Source organism: Mugil cephalus, chromosome 7 (genome assembly GCF_022458985.1).
Source record: "Mugil cephalus isolate CIBA_MC_2020 chromosome 7, CIBA_Mcephalus_1.1, whole genome shotgun sequence".
Taxonomy (NCBI): domain Eukaryota; kingdom Metazoa; phylum Chordata; class Actinopteri; order Mugiliformes; family Mugilidae; genus Mugil; species Mugil cephalus.
Genome location: NC_061776.1, coordinates 28,949,058 through 28,963,823, shown reverse-complemented (window position 1 = coordinate 28,963,823; position 14,766 = coordinate 28,949,058). Strand labels below are relative to the sequence as shown.

Here is a 14,766-nt window from a genome sequence, read left to right as displayed (position 1 = left end):
GGTTGGTTTAATTTAACCAACTGGCCAATTGCGTGAAGATGCATTTGAGTGGCGGCCTACTTTGCCTCAGGCAAACCTAACCTGAGGCACCCTGGCTAAAAATGGCTTAAAAATGTATGGTGGGAGAAAGAAGTTTGGATTATAAATCTATTAGGGCTTGATATGGGAAAAAGCACAGGTGAATTGTATTTGTACAATGATTGTAAATCCACAGTAAATGGAAGCTTTATCTGCATTACATTCACAGTAAAGTACTGGCCAATTTTAGCATGACTTCCACAATATACATTGCAAATTTAAAGTAAATTACTGTCAAGTTGTACATTACTTTCACAGTACATACTGTAAAAGTACAGGGCCTTGTTGTCATGATGTAGAGCAAAAGGTTGTAATTCCCCAGTAATGTAATTACTGGGGAATTACAACCTTTTGACAACCTTTTCATATTACCACTGTAATATCATGGTAATTGCTTTGTCATTAAAGCTGTAAAGTTACAGTACACATTTGTGTTTTTAAAACAATGCATTGTAATATCACAGATGTGAAATTGCAGTAAATTGCTTTGAGTATATTTCACAGAACACTGCTGTAATCCTTACTGTGAAAGTCATGCAAAACTTATGCAGAGTTCTATTTGGATGTAATTATGGTTCAGAAATGAAGTAAAATTGAACTCCTTCTTTGTACAGTGTCATATTGACAGTCCTCCTGAAAGCACGAAATGTCACAGTTTCATGATCCGCCATGAGACCGGGTTGGCGTGAAACATACCGACGAGTTGGTAGTTTTTCCTCAGGACTCTTAGTTTTTTTCCCCCAACCATATTTAAGATATCATCCTAGATATTCAATTATCATCGTAGATGATAATGTGTGGGCCCTTACAATTGCCTATACAAGGGCGCTGCACCTGTGTACGACCAAATATTATATATTATCTTAATTTGCATGCATAGCAGCTCACTATTTATGATGCACACAATCACAATTGCAGGTGCAGTAGGCAGAGAATTTTCGCTGACACAACCGCAGACGAGGTGCATTCAGTTTGACCGAATACGATACGAAGGCCTGAGCAATGAAGAGAGCTGTGTGGAGCTGAGTCTGCCGAGCCGAGGCAGACGTGGGCAGACGAGAATACGGACAGCAAAAATACTTTGTTTTAGTGGTAAGTTTCGTGAAAGTCACTTTGAGCTAATTGTTCTTATCGGGCTAGTGATGTATTTGCTAACGTTAGCGTACATAGAATGCTAACGTTAACTGCGACATCATATTGATTCTTGCTATCAACTTAGCAACCAACTTAACTTATAATTAAAAGTAACTAGCAAAACTGCTTTGTGTAGTTAAAGAATGTACTTATTAAAAGAAGAATTTATCAAAAATACATTCAATGCGACTATAATAATTCTTGTTCCCTCAAAATAATCTTTGTCATTTCTAATAACCAAGCAATAGAAATTAGAAATCACAAACACCAAACAGTACAATAACTCTTAATAAGTCTTAGCTGGCCAGCCACCTATGGTAGTGATGCTTAATTAGTGTGTATATATATATATATGCACATGTTGCTCTGACAATGGTCCAACAAATACCTGCCTGTGCAAAAACAGCTCTAACCATTGTTACACGGAGTAGCTGCTTTCTTCAGCAGCTATTACGTCTTCAACCTCGAGTGTCCTGCCACTGGATCGTCGATGCTGGAGTTCATTCAAAGGTATTTTATCAAGATCACATCTGACCTTGTAATTCACATTATAGTACAGGCTTCCAACTCAATGATTGTCTTGAGGTCTAAAATGCTGACATAGGAGGTACCTGAGGCTAGCCTGGTGAGACCATCCTGATCTCGCAAACTCATATTCAATTTCACTCTGCAGATTAGTCTGGGTATCTGCACATGTTACTCTGACAATGGTCCATTAAATACCTGCCTGTGCAAAAACAGCTCTTTATGATATCATTTCGAAACGTCTATTGTGAAATGGATTTGCTAACATTAGCTAACATAGAATGCTAACGTTAACTGCGACATCATATTGATTCTTGCTATCAACTTAGCAACCAACTTAACTTATAATTAAAAGTAACTAGCAAAACACTGCTTTGTGTAGTTAAAGAATGTACTTATTAAAAGAAGAATTTATCAAAAATACATTCAATGCGACTATATTTGAATAATTCTTTTATTGTTCCCTCAAAATAATCTTTGTCATTTCTAATAACCAAGCAATAGAAATTAGAAATCACAAACACCAAACAGTACAATAACTCTTAATAAGTCTTAGCTGGCCAGCTAAAAAAATCTCTGTGTGTGTGTGTGTGTGTATATATATATATATATATATATATATATATATATATATACACACATACACAGAATTTTTTTTCTGAAAAGGGATGCTTCTAAGACAGGAGAAGACATCTGGGAGATTAGTCCACAGAGAGGAAAAGGAACTTCTGTGGCTGTGAATGCACGCTTTGTTACACAAGCCTTGTTATTGATTATTAGCAATCATATTTTTTTTTTTAAATATTTTTTTATTAAATACCTTTTTGAAGAACAGCCAGTAATGTTTTAATTGCATATCAAGCCCAACAGGCCGTCTGGGGACTTTGAACTGCAAAACATCCCACCAGGATAAACGGTGTTAAAACTCCTCTCAACATCCTGACATCCTGGGTACCCTGGGTATGGACAGCCAAAGAGAGGTTCAGTGGGCCCTGTGATCGTGTCTGAATTAAGGTAAGAATCATAGAATGAATGGCTTGTGTGTTTGGACTGGTGTTGTCCTATTTATCATTGCTGTATTGTTAATGAGTTGTGATGAGTCTGTTTCTGAACTAAGATATAGCCGTTCCCCTTTGTTTTATTGTCACTTGATATCGATACCACTTTAGCCACTTGATATTGGAGCTTGATTCAGCACTGTTTGTTGTGTGTATGGCGTTTGCACCTGGGTGGAAGCCAAATGTTTGCAATGGTGATTTAATTTCTTCCATACCTTTTGGGTTGTTGCTATTGTGACTATTGTCATGTGAAATGTTTATGACAGTATTAATCGCCGCCAAAAGCCACGGTTTCATTCGATCCCTGGATAAAAATACCGTTGTTGTTTTGTTTGAGTAGGTTCCATGTATTTCAGTTGAATATTTTGTGGAGGATGGCTGCATGTCAGTGCAGTCCAAACATCGCATTTGTTTTCTGTCTGAAGTTGCCTAATGTTCCAGACTAATGAAATTAAACTCATTTCATCCTTTGTTATGCTAAATGTAATGGAAACTATGGAATGCAGTGGATTCCATGCAAGAGAATAACTGTTTGCCTCACTGAGACATCCAGGTGTCCGCTGAGCATGTTAAGCCCGAGATATTGATCCCTTTCTAGTGAAATTAAACTTTTTTTATTTACTTTTTATTAGCTTTCTTTCCGTAAAATACACATACTGTACGTATGCGGTAACTGGGAACAAGACAACAAAACATAACATGACAAAGGGAGGATTTGTGCACTAAGTACAACAACAGCGTTATACATAAACACATCACACATAAGGATAAAGATGCTGCTTGAAATTAAAGGGGAAGAAAAAAACATTTGTTATTAAGGGGACCTTATCGTTGTGATTCTATATAAAATCAGGTCTCAGGTTAACATATAGCTGAGCCATTCAGGCCAGTTTTCTTCAAAAACATCAGTTTAGTTCATTGGTTTGAATGTAATTCTCTCCAAAATATATTTTGTTGGTTTGTCTTTCTTTTCTGGTCAGAGTCTTTATAGATACAACTAAAAATACTTTCAAAAGGTATTTGTCTTACTTTATGTCTTCAAATCAAAGATTTTCCTTTTAAAAACAGCCCCAGCCTCCAAAACATGTGAAAATGATTTGCTATAGGACCTCCAACAAGCAGTCTGGTTATACTAGTGGATCTTTTGAGCTGGAGAACAAAAGAATCAAGACAAATTTTTCCAGCTGAATTCCCTCCAGGAGGGAGAGCTGGTCACTAACCACTGCTGTGAGAATGTGAGGCCCCCCTCTGTTTCCCATCTTTCCTTAATATCTAAAGTATGGCCAAGATTTTGAAGACCTTTGTGTCGTTTGGATATTATCTTTAGGAAGGGGACATTCTTGTAGGCTCTTTGAAAAGTGTTTGTGAATTCCATCTCTCTCCCATCCCTTGGGAATTCCTTACCTTTAAAGTCTTATGAATGGTTCCTTCCTGAAAACTCAAAACTTTATCTGTGGGCTACTAATATTCGTGTGTCTTTTATTGGAGGTGTAATTTAAAGCAACATGTCAACGTACATATCAGAGAGACGCGTATTCAGAAAGTTTTTGTCCCACCAATATGTGTTGTTAAATTGCCTTTAATGTTCTTAAATTCGCCAGGCGGAAGATATCCTTTGCACTAAATTTTGCGTGATTGTCATTAATCTGCAATTTCAGTGACAAAAGAAATGTGAACCTATCAGTTACTGATACTTTGTTTTGGACATATGTGATTGAGCAGGGAGAGAAGTTTCTGAATCATTTTGTGCCGTGCGTGTGAGTGTTTCAGTGTATGTTTTGTGGGTTTTGGTAAAAAAAATTGGCACCATCTAGTTATGTTCAGGTATGCACATAGCGCTGGATCTGAGGTAGCTTGATTCAGGAATATGTTGGATCTAAATGTTGTACTAAAGATGAGGAAGTTGTGTAACTGGGCCTCATTAAAGACACATTGTATGTGGGTATATAAGAGTTTGGTGATCTTTTGTTGGAGGTGCAATATAAAGCAACGTGCCAACAGTGTGAATTTGCTATGTGTCAGAGAGATGCGGAGAATTCAGAAAGTTTTTGTCCCACCAGCGTGTGGTGTTGTAAGGTCGGAAAGGTCACTAAACAGACCTTTTCGCAGAGTGTTGCTGAGGCTTGTTGGGCCAAGCAGGAACCTGCTCACATTCGCCAGTTGAAGCAATCCGTTATTTTAGGTTTTGTGGCACACGATTGTCATTAATCTACAATTTCAATGAAAAAAGAAATATATCACTAACTGAGTTTTGACTCTGACCTATGTGATAGAGCAGGGAGAGAGCTTTCCGAAAGTTTTGTGCCATGGCTGTGGGTGTTTGAGTCCATGTCTCCTGGGTTTGGTTTGTGTTTCATTTTCGTTGTCAAGATACAGACACTGTAAAAATGAAAAAGTTGAGAAAACTCAAAATTTCAAGGCAACTTATTGCAATCAATGTTTGAGTTTTGAGCCCAACCAAAACTCATATTGTTTTGTTTTTACATTTTCCTTTTGAGACAAACTTGAAAGTTAGACTTGTGCCAAGTCTATGTTTTCAAACAGTTAGGCCAACTAATAATCTTTTGTTCAGATAAAGTAGTTTTCTCCATTAGTAAAACTTAAAGGTTAGCGTTATACCAACTAAGAATTTTACTCACTCAAAAAAGTAAGTTAGGGTTGTTAAGTTAACATTTCAAGTTAAGGTTAATAACATTTAAAATTGCATTTCACAGAATACAAAACAAGTTTAAAGTTTACTTTCATACTTTATTGAAATAATTGGAAATTGTTCCATTTAACAATTTAACAGTAGCAGCAGAGAATTGCTGTCTTACTACAGCAAAGTGCAGAACAAGTAGCTCCATAACAATAATAACTTCCAAGTGTTATTGACCTATGATCAAATACATTCGAAACATTTTTTACCATTTCATATACAAGTCATTGAGCAGTGTATTACAATTGTAACAACAGCAACAACATTGCTGACATATCTCAAGTGGCTGTGTCAAACAGAAATACGCAAAACCTGTGAAAACACCTGTGCAGTTCACAACACAACAATTTATATAATATAAAAAAACAAAACAATGTCACAATGTCAGCATACAATTTTACATTGTAAATTGGGCAGAATTATCCAACTGAATAAAACACCCATAAAAACAAAACAAAAAAGTTTGCCATGCATGTCTGCATGTAGACAAAAGCAACATAGAGTGATGCTTCTACCCTTTTATTTCCCTTTGGTTATTAGCCTCTGGACCCTGATCCAGACAAGAGGCAAACATTTTTTTAATTTAATAAGCTTCACTCTAATGAACGGTAGTAAATGGGATTCATTTCTGCTTAGTCATCTGATAAACTTTCCAGTGGTGTACACAATTATTCCGTACCCTACCGTGCGTTTGTTTCTTGTTAATGCACACACAGTCCAAGCGATTATATCTATCCTCTTGTCTGGATAGATATGTTGAGCCTCCTATTGTACTCACCAAGCATGTCCTGAAAAAGTTCTCTGAATCCTCGCGAAGAAATAGGGTTAGACCTTGCAGGGATGTGCTCCTTTTGTGTAGTCCAATGTCAGATGTTTGAAACCCCCCGCCAAAAAAAAAGAAACTACTTGTCAGAGAAGTGACCAACGCTGTATTATTACATAAGTTGCTATTACGGCCGTGAGGGTTGGCCGTATGTCTCTCCCCTCTTGATGTGTGTGTGCATGCACTGGTGTGTCTGTTTCTATTTGCGCTAGGTGTATTGTGGAGAGTCTCCAGTGGGCGTGTCTCCAGAGAGCGTGTCCGACCTGATCAGCTTAAGTGTATAGTGTATTAGGGTTGGGATAGAAAATCAACTCACATAAGTATCAGGATTTTTTGTTTACGATTTTTAAATCGATTTTTTTGTTCAAAATTGTCCCCCCCCCGCCCCCCAAATTTAAATGCTTCATTTTAGTTTGTTCATGACCCTAAGTGGGAAAAAGTTACCACTTTTGTCCAGTGCAGGGTGAAATGTGTGTGTGTGTGTGTGTGTGTGTGTGCATGAGGTGTAAGTGAACGAGCGAGCGGGCAGAGAGTGAGTGTGCATGTACACACTCACTCCAGGGTCCAGGGTGTACGCCCCATCGTCCCGGTTGATAGTTTTGTGTGCTCGCTTCCTGATTTCTATGGCCTCCAATTTCTCCTGCAGTGATCTGTGATTGCTCCTGATTTCCCCTGCTGTCTCCTGTTTCGCATTCTTTTTTGTGTTCATTTCTCCATGTGTAGAATGATCTTCCAGTTTCTCCAATGTATGTTTTTGGGCATGTTTATGTTTTGCACGATATTTCATAGATGATGTTGCATTTTTTGTCCAGTTCTATTTGTCTTTTGGGTGTACTATGAGTTAACAGAGTTTTTTGTGTGGTTTTATTGCTGCGTTGATGTGATGTTTTTTCATGATGTGTTGTATTGCTTCTGTTATCCCCAGATGTATGGTATGCATATGGTGTCTTTGTATTGGTCCTCTGTTTTCTGAGTGTGTTTCTTCGTTCTCTCTTTTTGTTTATTGTATTGTATTATATTGACAAAGTGTGAGTGCGTGTTCTATGTGTCTTTCCTCTTCCTGTCTGTCTTTATCTTCCGTGATGATGTTGGCCTGTTGATAGAGTGTTCTGACGACTGAGTGATTGTCTGCTGTGGGATGTTCTGATGTCCAGAGGAGGTACTGGTCCGTGTGAGTGGGTTTTCTGTAAACAGTGATTTTTTTGATGCCGTCTTCTTTGTGGTGTATATTCAGATCGAGGAACGACATGGTCCGGTTGTGTTCTTCTTCGTGCGTGAATTTTATGTTTCCAGTGTTGTCCATTGTGTGGACATTGTGTGTATCCGACTTTTATTTTTTCCAAGATGTCGTCCACGTATCTTTTCCACAGTGTGGGTTTACAGTGTGTGGATGCTGTGTAGATGGTTTTTGATTCCAGGTCCTCCATGAAAAAACTGCTCATTGTTACTGATAGTGGATTTCCCATTGCGAAACGTTCTGTCTGTCTGTATATGATTCCTTTAAACTGAAAATAAGTGGATTTAGCAACAAAATGTAAAGTGTGGAAATATCTCAACTGTCAGGTTTGTTGGTGTTTTTTGTGGGTTTCGGTGTTCCTTGAGTCCGTTCCTGTACGATGGTAATGTGCCGTCAACTGGGGGTTTTTGTGACTAGTGATAACACATCGGTGATATGAAATTATTTTTCCATCTTTTTCTACACTTATGCTGTTGAGTTCTTGTGCCAGTTGTTTTTTGTTTTGTTGTTTTTTATTTGCAACATTGCAGAAAAAACTCAAAACAACTTCGTTGTACTGAGAGGGGTTTGATGATTATTCAATCAGTGCTTTGGGGAGGTTGTAAATGTTACTGATCCATACTGACAACTATTTTGCGGCAGAAGGGGTGTCTTTTTTGTGAATTTTGTTTGTCCCGTATATCTGGGGGGTGATGTTGACTGTGGGTATCAGGTGTACATATGCGTCCCGTGTTATTTTGTTTACTTTGTAGTAAAGGTTTTAGTAATGATTTCAGGTCCTTTTCTTTCTTCCGTGGGTTCTTTTTCATATCTTCGAGGTTGCTCCTGTCCCCTAACATGGATCCATCTGTTTTTCATATGTTTTTTGTGTCATGATGACTGTGTTCGTTCATTTATCGGCCGGCAAGGATGGTAATGGTTTTGTCGTCCTTTTAACGATTATTTGCGTTTTGTTTTCTTCCTGTGTGATTTGCTTTGGTGGAAGTTTGCTGATTTTTAAAATTCTGATATTTCATTTCGGAGTTCTGCATTTTGTCCTTGAATCTTGAAATTTAATGGCATGCTAATTCTGTTGCTAGGACGTATTGTTCGTGTGGTTTTTTGGAGGTGTAATGGTGAAATGTACCCTCTTGCTAGCACCCTTTTTTTCTGTTTCGGTGAGGGAGCGGTTTGGACAGGTTTCCGTACCCATTTTTCATTGGTTTTGTAGTTTGTTTGTCTCTGCTTTTTTTTTTTCTTTGTAATTTCTTGATGTGGCGTTGGGGGTTTGTAATGGAAAATTCCTGTTAGTATATGTATTTTAAGTGTGCGTTTTATTTCCTCATCCAGTTGTGGTCCAGCGTGTAATGTTCTTTGAAACCGTGGGGTTTCTTTTTTTATTTTGCATGTTGATTTGGTCTACTTTGTTGGACTGTTGTTCAAATCCATCTATGATAAGAGACTTTTGCTTGTTGAATGATGTTTTCTGCGTTTTATGGCTTTTTTTGTGTTGAGGCTTGCCGGTGTACTTTCCTCATCTTTGAAATAAGCGGAGTTTGAATTCTCAGGTGACTTTTTTTGGGGTGCCCCTTTTTTTCACCAGTTTCTCCAGACGCAAAGAATGTTTTTGACACAATCATTTCAAACCTTCCACGTAAAGAATAATGAGGTTCATTATGTCTTATTTTAGATATATGTTAGGATTTTCTTATCTTCCAACTAATATGAGGAGATGTGCATCAAGGACCATCAAACTTTTGTCTAAGACAGAGGTCACTTTCGAAAATTCAGAGTGTATGATTTTTGGTGGTTTCTACTGTTGGTGACAACTGAAACTTTTTAAATTGTTTGTTTCAAAGTTACATTCTTTGAAATGACAATGCACAATCTCTTGATTCCGAGATGGACAAAAACTTTCTTAGTAGATACATTACATACGTCTCTGAATTCAAATAATTCCACAGGAAAAATTGACCCGGCTGTAGCCGGTGGTGTATCAAAAGACATCTTGGTTGGACCCCACAAATGCACAAACTTGCACTGCAATATATGACCTAAATGAAAATTAGACGAATACAACAATTAGTTTGGTAATGTTTTAACAGAACACACGAAAAAATCCAATTTTAAAGCTGATATTACAATAGTGTAACTCATCAGGAAAGAGCTCATCAATCCATATTAGTTTAGAAAAGTAGGTATAATGTAGCCCATTTTACATTGTTTTTGCTCAGATTACAAGAAGACGTTTTTTGTTTGTTTTTTAAATTTTTTAATATATAATATTGTGTATATAATATATACATATACTAATATAATATTATGTATCATTAATTTAAATTCTCATCCCCTTTGCCTTTTTTTCATTCATGAATTTCATATTTCACATGATTGGTTGTGCCACAACCAAGCACTTGATTTCACAGAGCCATGTAAAATACTCGTCTGTATTACTTGGCTGCTATTCAGAGTTAGATTGATTAAATGCGGTGACGCTTCAATTCTCACGTGCAGAATTACACATCTGTACTACTCTTTTATTATGTTTGGATGAATGAAGTTAACCCAAAGATAGTAAATCGAACCAAGAGTCACACCTCATTTTCAATATAAATGGTTTGGTTGAAGTGGTGAAATTAACAGAAGCACTGAAGTGGACATACGCGGTTTTCGTTTTTGTTACATGCCCATACATGCTTGGGGATTGAACTGTGTTTCGTTTGGGTGGCGATTCCATTTGGAGTAATCTGGGATGGTTTCTATGGCGTTCGGCTTGGTAGGATTTGTCTTCTTAAGTGAGGAACAAAAAGCCCAGAATAATTATCTTTTCCTGTACCCACCTGAGGTTTTGACAGACTTACCTTGTTTTCTTCTGCAGATAATGACGCAAGGAGAGTGAGTCTGAGCGACACTGTGTCCCTCTGTGGGTGCACAAACAAGAGTTTGTCCACCACTGAAATGAGAGCAGAGCCCTTTGTTAGAAAGAACAGATAATTGCAAGAGTGCTCTAATTCTACAGAGATTTTATTTTTTTTTTCAAAAGTTATTAAACTATCATTTTCCAGCTATGTGAGAACTAGTGGAATGCCAAATTCTTCGCCTCTTTCGAACTCCCTGCTTTGAACTACAGACTGTGAATTATACCATGGAGCTACCCTACCTCTGATTTATTATCACCTTTTTCAGAGGAGCAATTCGATTTAAGTTGTACGAGTGTTGCTGTCGTACAATCAACAAAAAAAACTTTTCACTATATGTGGAGTTAGATGTGGTTGCTGGCACCACATCTCTGACATAAGGCACTGAGGAAATGTCTTTCTTCTAATTTCAGGTGTATCCCATATTGTGGAATTCAAATGTAACACAAGGAACATTAACAGACAAGAGAAGTTTATGGGAATATATTGTCCAGACCTTCAGTTTCTATGCCGGTAAGTTAGAACAAGATCTGAGGTGTGATGAAACAGTGACTTGAATCCATTTACATTCTGAAAAAGCATGAATCTAATAATGACATATATGAAGAGCTAAGACTGACACTGCTAACATCATTATGGATTTAAAGTCATCTACTATGATTACTTTATCTGTTCTAAGTCACTAAATCACGTAGAAACTCATAGTAGCTATGACTGGGGTTTTGTGGATTCATTAAACTGACATATTCATCATCCTGCAGCCACGTTTCCAGTCAAACTAAATAGATCATCTGATGAGTAGTTGAAAGCAGGCAGTTCGAAATATGGTAAGGAATTTGGCATTCCACTAAATCTGAAGAAGCTCACATAGCCTGGAAGATAGGATTTATTACCAGCTCAAAGAAAATGAGCCCACCATGGAATCATTTTCATGTTTTTATGATACCAACAAATGACAGCAGGCTCCACACACATGGATACCAGCAGCCCTTTCTCTATGAGGCAACTGGAGGTTTGTATGCTTTGTATGTTTATATGCTGACGGATATATCAGGATGATAGTTAGCTTCTCTGAGCTTAGCAGAATGATATGATGCCGAAATACGGAGAGCATCTCCATATTAAATAGATAGATCAATATATAGATAGATATAAATATATGTGGCAAAAATGCCATGTGTTCATTTTGATACATTTCAGAGAGATGCTCCAACGAATTCAGAATGTTTTTGTCCCCACCAATTGAGGTATTGTGTTTTAGATAACGTTGCAAGGTCAAAGGTCCTCTAAAGGCCTTTCACACGTGTGCTGATGCCTGTTGGGCCAAAGAGATTGAGCAAATCTGTCCTTCCAAAGTCAAAGAGTTTTGACTACACGGGACAAACTTATTGTGAGTAAGTGTCACTATCAGGAAAATTGATGTTAAATTGCCTATCAATATTCTTAAATTCACAAGGCAGAAGATATTTTTTATTTTCTCTGCCAGTTTGTGAGTGTTTCAGTGTATGTTATATGGTTTCGGCTTTGTTGTTGTAGTTCTCAAGATACAAACAAGGGTTAAAAAGGTCAAACATTGCAAAAATAGGGCCACCACCTAGTTCAGTTGTACATGGCGCTGGGTCTAAGACAAGCTTGACTCAACACTGAGACCTTTTCCATGAAGATGTTGAATGTAATGATAATCCAATCTGGGTCGCTATGGCGTTAAATCAATGTCACGATATATTGAGCACAATATTTATCGATAACGATAAATGGATGATAAATGCGGGAAATTCAAAAAGAAATTTAAAAAAAAAATATGTGTACGAATCAACCACATGATGTATTACCGTGTGGAAAAAGGTTAGATGTATTGCCCTGGCTTGTGACAACAGTGTTAATTGTGCACATTTTAAAACGTTTTTCTGACAGTATCCTCCTGTTAAAACCAAAATACTTGCCACCACCGCCGATTTGAAAACGCATTTCTCTTTGAACAAGCTGGCTGCTTTCCTCTTCCTCAACTAGGATCTACCTCGCTGCCGGCACTGCAGCTGCCGCTTCGCGTTAAACCCTCCTCTGTTTTGTCACCTCTCTCCCCTTCTTTGTTACATGGCTGGATGGGGTGGGAGTCACATGACTAATACGCTGTACTACGTGTGCATGTTTTTAAAGAGACATGAACACAGCCTACCAACACACACATCCAAAAGACAAAAAATACTGGTCAAAATGAATTCACAGTTTTTGTCGTAAATTACCCATGTTGGTAAATTTTTCCTTCCGAGTTATCGCACCCCAGTCCTAATTGATAATAATAATTGCACTGCTTTATATATTATTTTTTTAAATGCTCAATAAGCGCTTACAATTGTATGCATTATTCATTCACTCACACAGTCACACCCTGTGTGTAAACTAACCGCCTCAGTAGTCCACAGCTGCCCTAGACAGGCTTACAGAAAACATGGCCTGCCAATGTGAGCCAATCACTGACCACCAACACAATACTCACCTGCAGTCATACAACCAGGAGTATGGTGGGTTAAGTGTGCCAAGGACACAACAACAGACAAGGGATAGGATGGAATCAACCCGCCAACCTTTCTGTTTTTTTTAAATAGCTGCATGATTGGGCATTAAATCCCACAATTCGATGACAAAAGAATGTGAATATATGAATAACTATTTAAGTATAAGTATGACTCTAACCTATGTGATAGCAGGGAGAAATGTTCTGAACAATTTGTGTTTCAAGCTGTGTATTACAGGTTGCTCTGTGTTGTGTTTTAGTCTTCAAGATACAACTCTTAGGGCTTGTATTTAGCTCGGTGTGTAAGCGCTCTGTCCCATTGTTTGAGACGGTAGTCCTTGCTGCAGCGCCCCTGGTTCGAATCCGCCAGGTTTATCTATCTATATACATCAATGTTCTCCACTGTGATGCCTCTAAAGGGCCAGAATTTTTTTTTAAAAAGAAGATACAATGGTAAAAACAGATTCCATAAATACTACATTGCCAGGCCGTTTTTTGATCCGTGCAGGAAAATAATCAATATCTGTAAACTAAAAGACGCATCCAGAATCATAAGGGGTGTGCTTACGACTCAAGACTTTAACTCCCAAAAGAACAGAATAATACCTAATTAAGATTTTGGGTTCAAAGGGTTTGACAAATTAGAATCATTTCTCAGACAAAAATTTCAAAAGTTTTTTGTCCCGCACCAGTGTGTGGTGTTGTTGATTTGTGCAATTGGAAGTTGTTAGGACTCAAAAGTTCACGAAACAGGCCTTTCGCAGAGTGGTTGCTGAGGCATTTGGGATTAACGGGAACCTTGTCCACATCAAGGTGGTTTGGCTTACAAAGGACAATTTGGTGAAGTGAGTGTCACCTTTAGGGCTTTAGCCCTTCAAGTAAGGTAATTTTACATAGTCTTCAATGTTCTTTATATCCGCGGGGTATGAAACAATCCGTTTAATCTAAGTTTGTGATGTAGTTTGCATTAATCAGCAGTTTCAATGGTAAAAGTAACGTTAATATATATATAACTAAGGAAGTTAGAGTTTTGACCTCTGACCCCTATTGATAATGCAGGGAGAGTGGTTTTTGAAAACATTTTGTGCCAAAATCTTTAGCTAGTTTCAGTGTATAGTTTTATTGTATTAGTTTGTGTTGGAGTGTTAGTTTCTCACAGATACAAGGGCTGACAAGGTGCTAATTTTCCAAAACTAGGGACCACCTACTTCTGCTCAAAGATTGAACATACACAATAGCGCTGGGTCTGAACTAATAGCTAATAGAAAGCTAAAAATAGATTAAAAAAATAAAAGCATAGAAACTGGCAATGAGTTTGTTTTGCTTGAACAAGAATTCTTAAAATAAGCACAAAGTGCTTGGCTCTGAAAGACTAAAATTAGAGACCACAAAACTAGATCGTAATATCTTAAATTAATCACAAAAAAGTTCTTCAATAAAAGCACTAATGTAAGATTTATTTATTTAAAATTCTAATTTAAGTTTTAACTTAACTTTTTTGTTTTGGTTTTTTTATTGGGGGACCATGCAGTGTCATCCAGCATGCTTTATTTGTATTAAGTTGAATGTTGTTTGTTGGTATACGGACTGCATCTTAAACATTATATGAAGCAGCAGGTTCACTCAGGTTCAGATGGCCCTGCAAATGAAATAAATATTTCATTGTTGCACAAATGGTCGTTACCTTAAAAATAAGGCAAAACACTCTGTTATAATCCACTGAATTCCATCATTCAATACATGACCAAACCTAAATGAACCACATTTAATCAGAACATATCTAAAAAACGAGTGTTGGCAT

The 14,766-nt window shown here is 37.4% G+C and overlaps 1 long non-coding RNA gene across 3 annotated transcripts in view; it reads left to right on the top strand.

The window, feature by feature from the left end:
• Positions 1 to 14,766, top strand: part of LOC125010850 — a 171,804-nt gene that overhangs the window by 100,339 nt on the left and 56,699 nt on the right. For 2 of the 3 annotated variants that reach the window (XR_007113105.1, XR_007113107.1), the window contains one exon: positions 2,600 to 3,053. This is a non-coding gene — a long non-coding RNA (uncharacterized LOC125010850). Of the gene's footprint in view, positions 1 to 2,599; positions 3,054 to 14,766 lie in introns of those variants that run through there. The other variant, XR_007113106.1, reaches the window with a different exon arrangement.